The sequence below is a fragment of the Gossypium arboreum genome, chromosome 7 (genome assembly GCF_025698485.1).
Source record: "Gossypium arboreum isolate Shixiya-1 chromosome 7, ASM2569848v2, whole genome shotgun sequence".
In the NCBI taxonomy this organism is placed as follows: domain Eukaryota; kingdom Viridiplantae; phylum Streptophyta; class Magnoliopsida; order Malvales; family Malvaceae; genus Gossypium; species Gossypium arboreum.
Window position 1 is genome coordinate 35,071,569 of NC_069076.1, and position 13,136 is coordinate 35,084,704.

Below are 13,136 nucleotides of genomic sequence, written 5' to 3' on the forward strand. Positions count from 1 at the left end.
AGCCCGGATACAATTCCAGCATATAGCCTCCGGGTCTTTAAGCCCGGATACCACATCAAATATCATACCTCTTTAATCATATACTACCACATATTATGGAACATTTCACATTAGTAGCCATTTGCTACATTCGGACATAAACTTCATATAAACACCATCACTTTCATTTCGACTTAACAATCATACATAAATATCACATATACCTTTTATCAATCAAGCTTAACCCGAATTGATCATTCAACTATAGGTCATATGCTTAGATTATTTACCACACAACTAAATTCAACTAGAACCAAAAGAGATCAAAATTCATCTAGTATTTATATATATATATATATCAAGGCATCATCAATTTCATACTCTAGACGATTACTCAAAACTTACCTCGGATGTTTTGAACAGTTGCGGATAGGCTACTCGATTGCTTTCTCCTTTCCCCTATCTGATTTAGTTCCTCTTTGCTCTTGAGCTTTAAATTTAAACAAATGGATTTGTTTAATTACTTACTCAACTTTGATTCTTTAATAGACACATTTGGCAAACATATAACTTCAATGCATATTATGTTTTATAAAATGTGCCATGACTCGATTCCATGCTTATTATATCAATATCTAATTCGCATACACAAACAAAGGTTCACATAACTTACCACGCTTTCCTATACACGAATTTAACTATATATATAATATATATATATGTATATCCGAATGTCTCTATGTCACAAGGTACATACATAAGGTATATATATTTATACCTATGTGTGACTATCACAATTTAATCGATTACTCGTTTCATGCACAACCACGTATACACCTATATATAATTATAGCATGCCTTAATATCTTATATACCCCATTCGGCCCTAACCACTCAAACTTAGCTTTCATATACAATTTCCATTTCATGATCAAATGTAGCAAATTGCACATAGGTTTCATTCTTGCCAAACAATGACCGAATATGCATATCAAATAAATAGCTTACTTAACACATAACTCACATAGCCAAAGTACATATAACCCTAAAGTCCAAGTATGTATATCACCCAAAATTCTTATGACTTAACCTTTAATCCCTTTTAGCCGAATATCCATTAAATATCTAGTTCACATACACAAACACAAACACTATAAAATTTTTCTTTAACTAAACATATATTCGGCAATGACCACAACAATTTAACAAATCTTAGAAACAATCTTTAACATTTTAAATTCATCTTATCCCCCCATGACTGAATGTGCATATATATAAAAAAAACTCAATTAACAACAAAATTTTTAACAACAAAATTTTCTTTCCAAAATGCATATACATACATACGGCAATTTCAATTCATGCCTTTCAACCATGAATTCAACTTATTCAACCATCATTTAAACTACTTAACATATAACTAACATCTTCCCAAAATCTTATCAAAATAACACAAATTTAGCACTTGCCGAATGGATGCTTGTTCATTGATTCATGAATTTAAACCATGGGTTAACTATGCTATGTATTTATCAATTTAATGTCATAATCAATTACATAAAAAATTACATTACATACCTTTAAATGGAGATAACCATGGCCGAATGCCTTGGCTTCTTCTTCAATATTTTTCTTTCCCAAATTCGGCAATGAAGAAAGAAAGATGAACATCCATTATTTTATCATCTTTTCTTATTTTTCTAATTATTTTTATTTCAAAAATAAAGCCATTACTAATTAATATACTTAAATAAAACATATATTATCCATCAACCATCATTATGGCCGGCCACTAAACTAAAATTGGTCCATTTGACATGTAAGTCCCTCATGTCAATAATTCATGCATTATTTGGCACTTTAAAATTTACCTATCACATTTTCAAGTCTTATCACGTGAGTCCTATCTTATAAATTTCACATACAAATAACAAAATCAAAGCATGAAACTTTCACACATGCATTTACACATATAATAAACGTAGAATATAACGGTTAATTATTTTTATGACTTGGTTCTGTGGTCCCGAAACCACTTTCCGACTAGGGTCAAATTAGGGCTGTCACAACTCTCCCCCACATAAGGAATTTTTCGTCCCCGAAAATCTTGCCAGTGAATAAGTTAGGATATCAATCTTTCATAGAGTCTTCAGGTTCCCATGTAGCTTCTTCAACCCCATGCTTAAGCCATAGTACCTTCACTAATGAAATTTTTTTATTTCGTAGTTCTTTTACTTCATGAGCCAAAATACGAACCGGTTCTTCTTCATTACTCAAATCAGATTGAATCTCAACCTCAGATGAATTAATTTTGTGCGATGGATCGGATCTATAACGTCAAAGCATCGAAACATAAAAAACATTGTGAATCTTTTCAAGCTCAGGGGGTAAAATCAATCTGTATGTGACTGGCCCAACTCATTCGGATATTTCATACGTCCCGATGAACCTCGGACTCAATTTGCCCTTACAGCCAAATCTAAGTACCTTTTTCCAAGGTGAAACTTTAAGAAACACTTTGTCTCCAACCTGAAATTCAATGTCTTTTCTTTTTAAATCCGCATACGACTTCTGACGATCTGAAGCTGCTTTCAGACTTTCACGGGTCACTTTTACTTTCTGCTCAGCATCTTTAATCAAATCAACCCCAAAGATTTTACTTTGACTAAGCTCAGTCCAAAACAACGGTGTACAGCATTTACGACCGTACAAAGCCTCGTAAGCTGCCATATTAATGCTTGATTGAAAACTATTGTTGTAAGAGAATTCAATCAAAGGTAATACTGTTCCCATGAACCACTAAACTGAAGGATGCAACATCTCAACATATCCTCGAGTATCTGAATTATCCACTCGGATTGACCATCAGTCTGGGGATGAAAAGCGGTGCTAAAATACAACTTGGTACCCAATGCTTCTTGCAATTTCATCCAAAATTGCGATGTAAATCTCGGGTCTCTATCCGACACAATAGAAATAGGTACCTAGTGCAACTTTACAATCTGAGAAACATACAATTCAGCTAGCTTGTCAAGTGAATAATCCGCACGTACGGGAATAAAATGAGCTGACTTTGTCAGTTTATCAATAACAACCCAGATCGCATCTTTCTTGCTTGACGACAATGGCAACCCAGATACAAAATCCATCGTGACTCGATCCCACTTCCATTCGGGTATCATGATCGGCTGAAGTAATCCCGAAGGCACTTGATGTTCTGCTTTCACTTGTTGACATATCAAACACTTTGAAACAAAGTCAGAAATGTCTCGTTTCATACCACGCCACCAAAACTGACGTTTTAGATCGTTGTACATTTTCGTACTACCCGGGTGGACTGACATTCGACTACTATGAGCCTCGCTCAAAATCATCGAAATAAGTTTTGAATTTCTTGGAACACACAATCGACTTCTGAACTTCAAACAATCATTGTCGTCAATATGAAACTCTGATTCCACATTTGAAACACATTTAGCTCGTTTAGCAACCAATTCATCGTCGACTTTTTGGGATTCACATATTTGATGAATCAATAATGGTTTGGCGTTTAATTCTGCTACTAACACATTATCGGATGAAACGGACAGGTGTACATTCATCGCTCACAAAGTAAATAGTAATTTATGACTTAAAGCATCTGCAACCACGTTAGCCTTTCCCGGGTGATAGCCAATGACGAGCTCATAATCTTTCAACAACTCAAGCCAATGTCTTTGTCGTAGATTCAAATCTCTTTGAGTCATCATATATTTGAGGCTTTTGTGATCCGAATATACATGACACCTCTCTCCAAACAAGTGCTGTTGCCAAATTTTCAAAGCGAATACGATGGCAGCTAATTTGAGATCATGGGTCAGATAGTTTTTCTCATGCGGCTTCAATTGCCTCGATGCGTAAGCTGCAACTCGACCTTCTTGCATCAACACACAACCTAGCCCAAGTAAGGATGCATCACTGTAAATGAAAAACTCTTTACCGGATTCGGGCTGCACTAGCACTGGAGTTTTAGTCAAATAAGTTTTCAATTGATCGAAACTTTTCTGACATTTTTTTGACCATTCAAACTTAACATCTTTCTGAAGTAGTTTCGTCATTGGTGTGGCGAGAAACCCTTTACAAACCGTCTGTAGTAACTGGCAAGTCCCAAAAAGCTCCAAACTTCAGTAACATTTCTCGGAGGTTTCCAATTGAGTATGGCTGAAATTTTGCTAGGATCAACTCGAATACCCAATGCGGATACCACATGTCCCAAAAAGCTAACTTCTCTCAACCAAAACTCACATTTACTGAATTTTGCGTATAACTGCTTGTCTCGTAAAATCTGTAATACCAATTTCAGGTGCTCAGCATGTTCAGATTCATCGCACGAATAAATCAAGATGTCATCTATAAACACCACTACAAACCGGTCCAAATACTGTCTAAAGATTCGACTCATCAAGTCCATAAATACCGCAGGGGCATTAGTGAGCCCAAACGGCATCACTAAGAACTCGTAGTGATCGTATCTTGTTCTGAAAGCAATTTTAGGTATATCTAAGTCTCGAACTCGTAACTGATAATAACCCGATCTCAAATCTATCTTTGAAAACACTGAGGCTCCCTTCAGCTGATCAAACAAATCATCAATACGTGGTAACGGATATTTATTCTTTATTGTCACTTTATTTAATTGATGATAGTCGATGCACATCCTCATGGTTCCATCTTTCTTTTTCACGAATAATACTGGTGCACCCCAAGGTGAGAAACTCGGTCGAGCAAAATCTCTATTCGTCAACTCTTGCAACTGAGTTTTCAATTCCTTTAATTTCGTTGGTGCCATACGATACGGAGCTATCAAAATTGGTGTGGTACCAAGTACAAGTTCGATGTCGAATTCTACCTCTCGAATGGGTGGTAATCCCGGTAACTCCTCAGGAAAAACATCTGAATACTCACTAACCACTGGCACTGATTCAAGTTTCTTTTCTGACTCTTTGCTATCAAGTACGTATGCAAGATATGCTTACACCACTTTCTTACATATTTTTGAGCAAACATCGAGGATATTATTGCTGGGAATTCGTTCAAGTGAGTAGACTCAACTCGGACAATCTCATTATTTGCACACCTCAAATCAATGGTCTTTCTTTTGCAATTCACAACTGCATCATGTACGGTCAACCAATCCATACCAAGAATAACATCAAATTCATCAAACGGTAAAAGCATCAAATCGGCTGGAAAACAGGAACCTCTGATTATTAGGGGGCATTTCTTACACACTTTGTCGACAAGTACATATCGACCCAAGGGATTCGACACTCGAATTACGAACTCAGTAGACTCAACAGGTAGAGTCTTACTCGATGCTAAAGTCTGACATACATATGAATAAGTAGAACCAGGGTCAATCAATGCAATCACATTAGTATCAAAGAGAATGAAAGTACCAGAAATAACATCTGGCAAAGAATCATCCTCGCGTGCGCGTATAGCATAAGCTCTAGCAGGAGCACGAGCTTCAAATCTAGTCGTAGCTTCTCTAGACCCTATTTGACCGCCATTAGCATTTCCCATATTTCTAGAGGGTCTACCTCAAGCTGTAGTAGTACCCGGTTTCCCACTCTGATTCACATTCTGTTCAGACAGCCTCGGGCAATCCTTGATAAAGTGGTCAGCTGATCCACACTTATAATAGGAGCGGTCATGAAATCTACAACTTCCCGAATGCCATTTCCCACAATACTTGCACTTGGTCCTATCCCGACGATCGTTTCCAACACTGGCAACCGAAGTAACTCGCGTATTCACAAGGGGTCGATCACGATCTCGTCTGGAAAAGCCCAAAGTGTCTTTAGATCAGCCTGAATCATCTCGAAATTTCTTCAGTGACTGCTGAAAGGGCTTCTCCAAAGATCTCTTACGGAACTCTCTTGCTCCCACTGCAGTTTTTCTTTTCTCTTCACTGAGCTCTTCGGCTTTGCAAGCTCGCTCGACAAGTATTACAAATTCTCTGATTTCAAGAATGCCAACATACAGTTTTATATCTTCGTTCAATCCATCTTCGAAACATTTAATATTATAGCTTCTGAAGAAACACATTCTCGGGCATACCGGCTAAGCCTCACAAATTTTTGTTCATAATCAGTAACCCACATGGAACCTTGTTTAAGTTCAAGGAATTCTTTCTGTTTCTGATCAATGAATCTCTGGCTGATATACTTTTTCCGAAACTCAGTTTGGAAGAACTCCCAAGTCACTCGCTCTCTGGGCACAACAGAAATCAATGTATTCCACCAACAGTAGGCAGAATCATGTAGTAAAGGTATACTACATTTTAAGCATTCATCGGGTGTGCAGGATAGTTCATTAAACACTCAGATAGTGTTGTCCAACCAATATTCAGCTTGTTCAGCATCATCGCTATCTGTAGCCTTAAATTCAGTAGCCCCATCCTTTCTGATTCTGTCAACCGTAGGCTTATTTAACCTCGTCTGATCAATTACCGGAGGAATTGTAGGTGCAGGGGGCGTATTATTCAGGAGTGGGGGTTGTGGAACAGCCGTATTAGTTCGAATGTATTGGTTGAACCAATCATTCATCACACTATAAAAAGCCTGTCTAGCCTCATCGTTCTGATTGCTTGCAATACGTTGAGAGTCCATCGGCGCTGTCCCATTCGTGGGAGCAGGTGCTACACTCTCAACATCATCAACTACCACTCGATTAGGATCGAGATCCATTACTATATGAAAACACATTTTTAACTGACAGAATTTATCATACTATCGTATTAATACTATATGGCATGTATAGCTGGACTCAAACACTCTACGTTAGTCCTAGAAATGACTAAACCGTAGCTCTGATACTAATAAAATGTAACACCCCTAGCCCGAGTCCGATCGTCGGTTTAGGCTATGAAGTATTACGGAGCTAAATATTTAATTCTTCATTCACATAATCTATCAACAAAAGCAGAAATCGAGCTGAATACATACTGATCTTTGAGTTATAAATGCCATTTTCATATGGCCAAAATATTTACAATTACAAAACATATTTTGTCAACAGCCTAACCTATACATGCCATATCGAGACCAAAATATAACTGTACCAACAAAATCGATAGTATGATGAATCACGATGATCCCGAGTCGGTGGCCAAAATCAACAATCTATAAAATAGAAATAAGAAGCAGAGTAAGCTTTTGAGGCTTAGTAAGTTTTAAGCATTTCATACAATTAAAGCTTGTCATTTAAATCGAACATTGAGTATCACAAAACTCGTATTCTAATTGTAATTCACTTGGCCGAATATACACAAGTACATTAGTTATAAAGCCTATTAGCCGAATATATATATAAATACAAAAGAAATTTCCAGCACATATTTCACTATACTATATGGCTCATACATTTACTATAAGTCACATACTTTCATATAATGACATATATTGACCGAATAGATCATTCTATTATTCTTAAATACTGTATTCATCCACACACATATATATATCGTTCTTTGATACTAATAATTCACTTGAAATCATTTCACATGTGAGTCCATAATACGTACCTTAACATGTAAAATATATATAGTACTTACTCGACGATGGTTACCACGGATATTCGATGTCATAATCTTACTTAACTTACTGGCATCAGTCCTGTCAAGTCTTAGAACTCGAAACACATTTCTAGCGCAAGCCTACGGGTCTTTAACCCAGATACCATTCCAACACGAAGCCTGAGGGTCTTTATGCCCGGATACAATTCCAGCATATAGCCTGCGGGTCTTTAAGCCCGAATACAATTCCAGCATATAGCCTACGGGTCTTTAAGCCCGGATACCACATCAAATATCATACCTCTTTAATCATATACTAACACATATTATGGAACATTTCACATTAGTAGCCATTTGCTACATTCGGACATAAACTTCATATAAACACCATCATTTTCATTTCGACTTAACAATCATACATAAATATCACATATACCTTTTATCAATCAAGCTTAACCCGAATTGATCATTCAACTATAGGTCATATGCTTAGATTATTTACCACACAACTAAATTCAACTAGAACCGAAAGAGATCAAAATTCATCTAGTATTTATATATATATATCAAGGCATCATCAATTTCATACTCTAGACGATTACTCAAAACTTACCTCGGATGTTTTGAACAGTTGTGGATAGGCTACTCGATTGCTTTCTCCTTTCCCCTATCTGATTTAGTTCCTTTTGCTCTTGAGCTTTAAATTTAAACAAATGAATTTGTTTAATTACTTACTCAACTTTGATTCTTTAATAGACACATTTGGCAAACATATAACTTCAATGCATATTATGTTTTATAAAATGTCCCATGACTCGATTTCATGCTTATTATATCAATATCTAATTCGCATACACAAAAAAAGGTTCACATAACTTACCATGCTTTCCTATACATGAATTTAACTATATATATAATATATATATATGTATATCCGAATGTCTCTATGTCACAAGGTACATACATAAGGTATATATATTTATACCTATGTGTGACTATCACAATTTAATCGATTACTCGTTTCATGCACAACCACGTATACACCTATATATAATTATAGCAAGCCTTAATATCTTATATACCCTATTCGACCCTAACCACTCAAACTTAGCTTTCATATACAATTTCCATTTCATGTTCAAATGTAGCAAATTGCACATAAGTTTCATTCTTGCCAAACAATGACCGAATATGCATATCAAATAAATAGCTTACTTAACACATAACTCACATAGCCAAAGTACATATAACCCTAATGTCCAAATATGTATATCACCCAAAATTCTTATGACTTAACCTTTAATCCCTTTTAGCCGAATATCCATTAAATATCTAGTTCACATACACAAAACAAACACTATAAAATTTTTCTTTAACTAAACATATATTCGGCAATGACCACAACAATTTAACAAATCTTAGAAACAATCTTTAACATTTTAAATTCATCTTATCCCCCCATGACCGAATGTGCATATATATAAAAAAAACTCAATTAACAACAAAATTTTCTTTCCAAAATGCATATACATACATACGGCAATTTCAATTCATACCTTTCACCCATGAATTCAACTTATTCAACCATCATTTAAACTACTTAACATATAACTAACATCTTCCCAAAATCTTATCAAAATAACACAAATTTAGCACTTGCCGAATGGATGCTTGTTCATTGATTCATGAATTTAAACCATGGGTTAACTATGCTATGTATTTTATCAATTTAATGTCATAATTAATTACATAACAAAAATTACATTACATTCCTTTAAATGGAGATAACCATGGCCGAATGCCTTGGCTTCTTCTTCAATATTTTTCTTTCCCAAATTCGGCAATGAAGAAAGAAAGATGAACATCCATTATTTTATCATCTTTTCTTATTTTTCTAATTATTTTTATTTCAAAAATAAAGCCATTACTAATTAATATACTTAAATAAAACATATATTATCCATCAACCATCATTATGGCCGGCCACTAAACTAAAATTGGTCCATTTGACATGCAAGTCCCTCATGTCAATAATTCATGCATTATTTGGCACTTTAAAATTTACCTATCACATTTTCAAGTCTTATCACATGAGTCCTATCTTATAAATTTCACATACAAATAACAAAATCAAAGCATGAAACTTTCACACATGCATTTACACATATAATAAACGTAGAATATGATGGTTAATTATTTTTATGACTCGGTTCTGTGGTCCCGAAACCACTCTCCGACTAGGGTCAAATTAGGGCTGTCACATTCTGAAAGTATCTCCATGGAAGAAATTGTTTCGATTTGGCAAAAAGGACAAGTTGAGTCTGAGGTTCATCAGACCGTATGAAATCATCGAGCAAGTTGGACCGGTTGCTTATAGATTGAGGCTACCGTTTGAATTAGAAAAGATACATAATGTAATTCACGTATCGATGCTTCGACGGTACAGATCTGATACGTCCCATATGATATCCCCTTCTAAAATTGAGATTCAATCAGATATGACTTATGAAGAAAAGCTGATCTGTATTTTAGCTCGCGAGATTAAAGAGTTACGAAATAAGAAAATTTCTCTAGTTAAAGTGATGTGGCATCGATACGGAGTAGAAGAGGCTACGTGGGAGCCTGAGGATTCAATGAGACAACGATATCCGAAACTATTTAATGGTAAGATTTTCATGACGACAATCCCTAAGGGGGGAGAATTGTAACAGTCTGGTTTCAACCCTAGTTGGAATAGTGGTTTCGAGACCACAAATCTGATTCTGAAAAATATTTTAATATTATTTTCTATGACCATGATGAATGAATTTGTATTTGCAAAATTTCTGTGATTTAATTTGTCTGTTTCTGTGCTCGATTATACAAAAAGAATTTAATCGCTTAAAAGGTGAAATTAGCATGCTACATGTTTAAAGTATGTATTTGAAATGGCTTCAAACTAATGGGTCCTTTTGTGGTTAATTGACCATGTAATGTATTAAATGACCTTGTTGGACTTTAGTGAATGGTTTATTAATGTTTAAATGCAAGGGTATTTTAGTAAATGATTTAATAAATGTAATTATAATAAAATAAAGCATGAAATGGTTTTGCATGTTCATCATTTTTCGCCGAATATTACCATGGAAATAAGGTTTGAATGCTCAAAATAATTCGGTACTTTGAGGAAGCAATTGTAAGTCCATTTTGACTCGGTTTTTAGTAATTTTTACGTTTCTGTGATCGTTGCTTCGTGTTCTTCAAAGCCCATGTCTGAACTTCTATTTCTGTTAAAGATTTCATGAGATGCCATTGTTGATATCATGAGTTTTGAAATGTTTTTGGATGAATTATAAAGGCTTGGTAGATGGGTTATAAGTTGTCTTTGAATTTTGATGTAATAGAGTCATTTGGACTAATTTGTGAAAATGGGGTTTTGAAGGACTAAATTATGAATTAATTATGTTATTTGGACTTGTATGGAAGCTATGTATATTTGGCCAAGCTATAGTCTTGGTGAATTTTGCATATTTGTGATTTTGTGAAAAATGAACTAAATTGTCAAAGTGTGAAAATGTAAGGGCTAAAATGAAAAGTGCCCTAAATATGTGTTCATGGATTATTTTGAGTGAATGAATGATTGAATGGTTGACCTTGAATTGTATTATGAATGGTTGAATTTGAATTGTATTAGATCAAGAACAAAGAAAATCGAACCTAGATCGAGGGAAGTCCAAAATAGTTGAATAGTCGACTCGTTCCGTCTGAAATCCGTACGAGGTAAGTCAACTTACAATTACGTGTTGAATGAAATGATTTTTGCACATATAAATTGTAATCTGTATTGGATGACCTTGAGTGCCTGATGAATGTCTTTGGAGTAAAGTATGATAATATGATAATATTTGAAAAGCTCTGTATTTTCCTAAGTAAAGTTGACATCTGTCTGAGACATTGTGTAAGACCGTGTCTGGGACACAGGCCTCGATTGAGATTTACGTATAAGACCATGTCTGGGACATCGGCATCGTATCTAATTTCGATAAGACCTTGTTTGGGACAGAGGCATCAATATTGAGTTACATGTAAGACCACGTCTGGGATGTCGGCATTGTACTTGCTTATGAACATCTGTATCGTTTCTGACCCATCTGATGATAGTGTACGAAATATGAGTTTATGAAATGTATAACCTATGCAGGTACGTTGTATCGTACTAAATTCTGAATACGAAAAACTGTGTCTCTATGAAATATGTATAGAATTGGAAACGAAGCATGACATATGTGCAAACAAAGGTGTATGGCTAAGTATGAAATATTGTATGAAATGGTTATGAATCTTTATGGTTGAATTGTATTTGGCTTACTAAGCTCTTTGTAGCTTACTCTATGTGATTTCTACCTATTTTACAGTTATTGTAGCTACTGAAGGCTCGGGGATAGTCAAAGATCGTCACCACACTATCAATCTCATTTTGGTACTTTTAGAAGTGTACATATTTTAAAGTATGGCATGTATAGGCTAAAAGGTCTATGTATATAAGTTTTGTTGTGTATATATTATGCCATGGGAGTTGGCTAACAAATAATGAATTTGTGTATAGTTTTGGTGTATGTTTATAAAGTGTTAAGTTCTAATGTATATTGGTCATTCTTAAGCATGGAACTAGTTGGAAATTTTGGTATGAATGTTGTATATTATTACTTCTACAATTGGACCCAAAAAGGGATGGTAAATTGGCTTAAACCAAGATTGCTTGGTGCCACACGGTCAGGGGACACGGGCGTGCCTTATTGCCGTGTAAGAAAAGTAAGTAGTATTCCCCTAAGAACCACCCGGTCTCTACACACGAGTGTGTCATATAGACGTCGGATAAACTCAGTAGCAAGCTAAGTATCACACGGGCGTATCTGTTGGCCGTGTGAAAAAGTCAGTATAGGACCTATTTTTGGCACGGTTGGATCATATGGGCGTGTCTAGTGCCCGTGTGTGTCACACAGCTTGTCACACGGGCGTGTGACTTTAATAGTTTTGAAAGATTTGGTTAAGTTCTGAAATTTTTTTAATGTGTTCATGTTAGTCCAGATCTTTCTTTAAAGTATATTTTAGGTCTTGTAAATCATCTTAAGAGATGATTGCTTTTGAAATGATGTTATAAAATATCTTTGATTCTGAATTGGTTTAAAATGTTCTGTCTGTCTGGTAATACCTCGCAACCCTAATCCGATGTCAGTTATGGGTTAGGGGTGTTACATGGATATTTGGCAAAATGAACGTATATGTATTATATGAAATTATAAGTTTGAAGTTAAATGTGATTATGATAGTATAAATTGGTTTGGTAATTGAATTGTTATTGTCATTGAGTTATTTATTTACTTATAGCTTACTAAGCTCTCAAAGCTTATTCTGTGTGTTTTTCATATGTTTATAGATTTTCAGAGATTTGCTCGGGTTGGAAGTCGATGGAGGCGACATCACACTATCCAGTTATCATTTCAATAAATAATGTTTTGAGTCGGTTATGTGGCATGTATAGGCTAGTCTTGGAGTTAATTATTTTGAATGAGTATGTATTTAAAGCCATGCGAAAATGGCTTGCTTATTATGCTTAAGT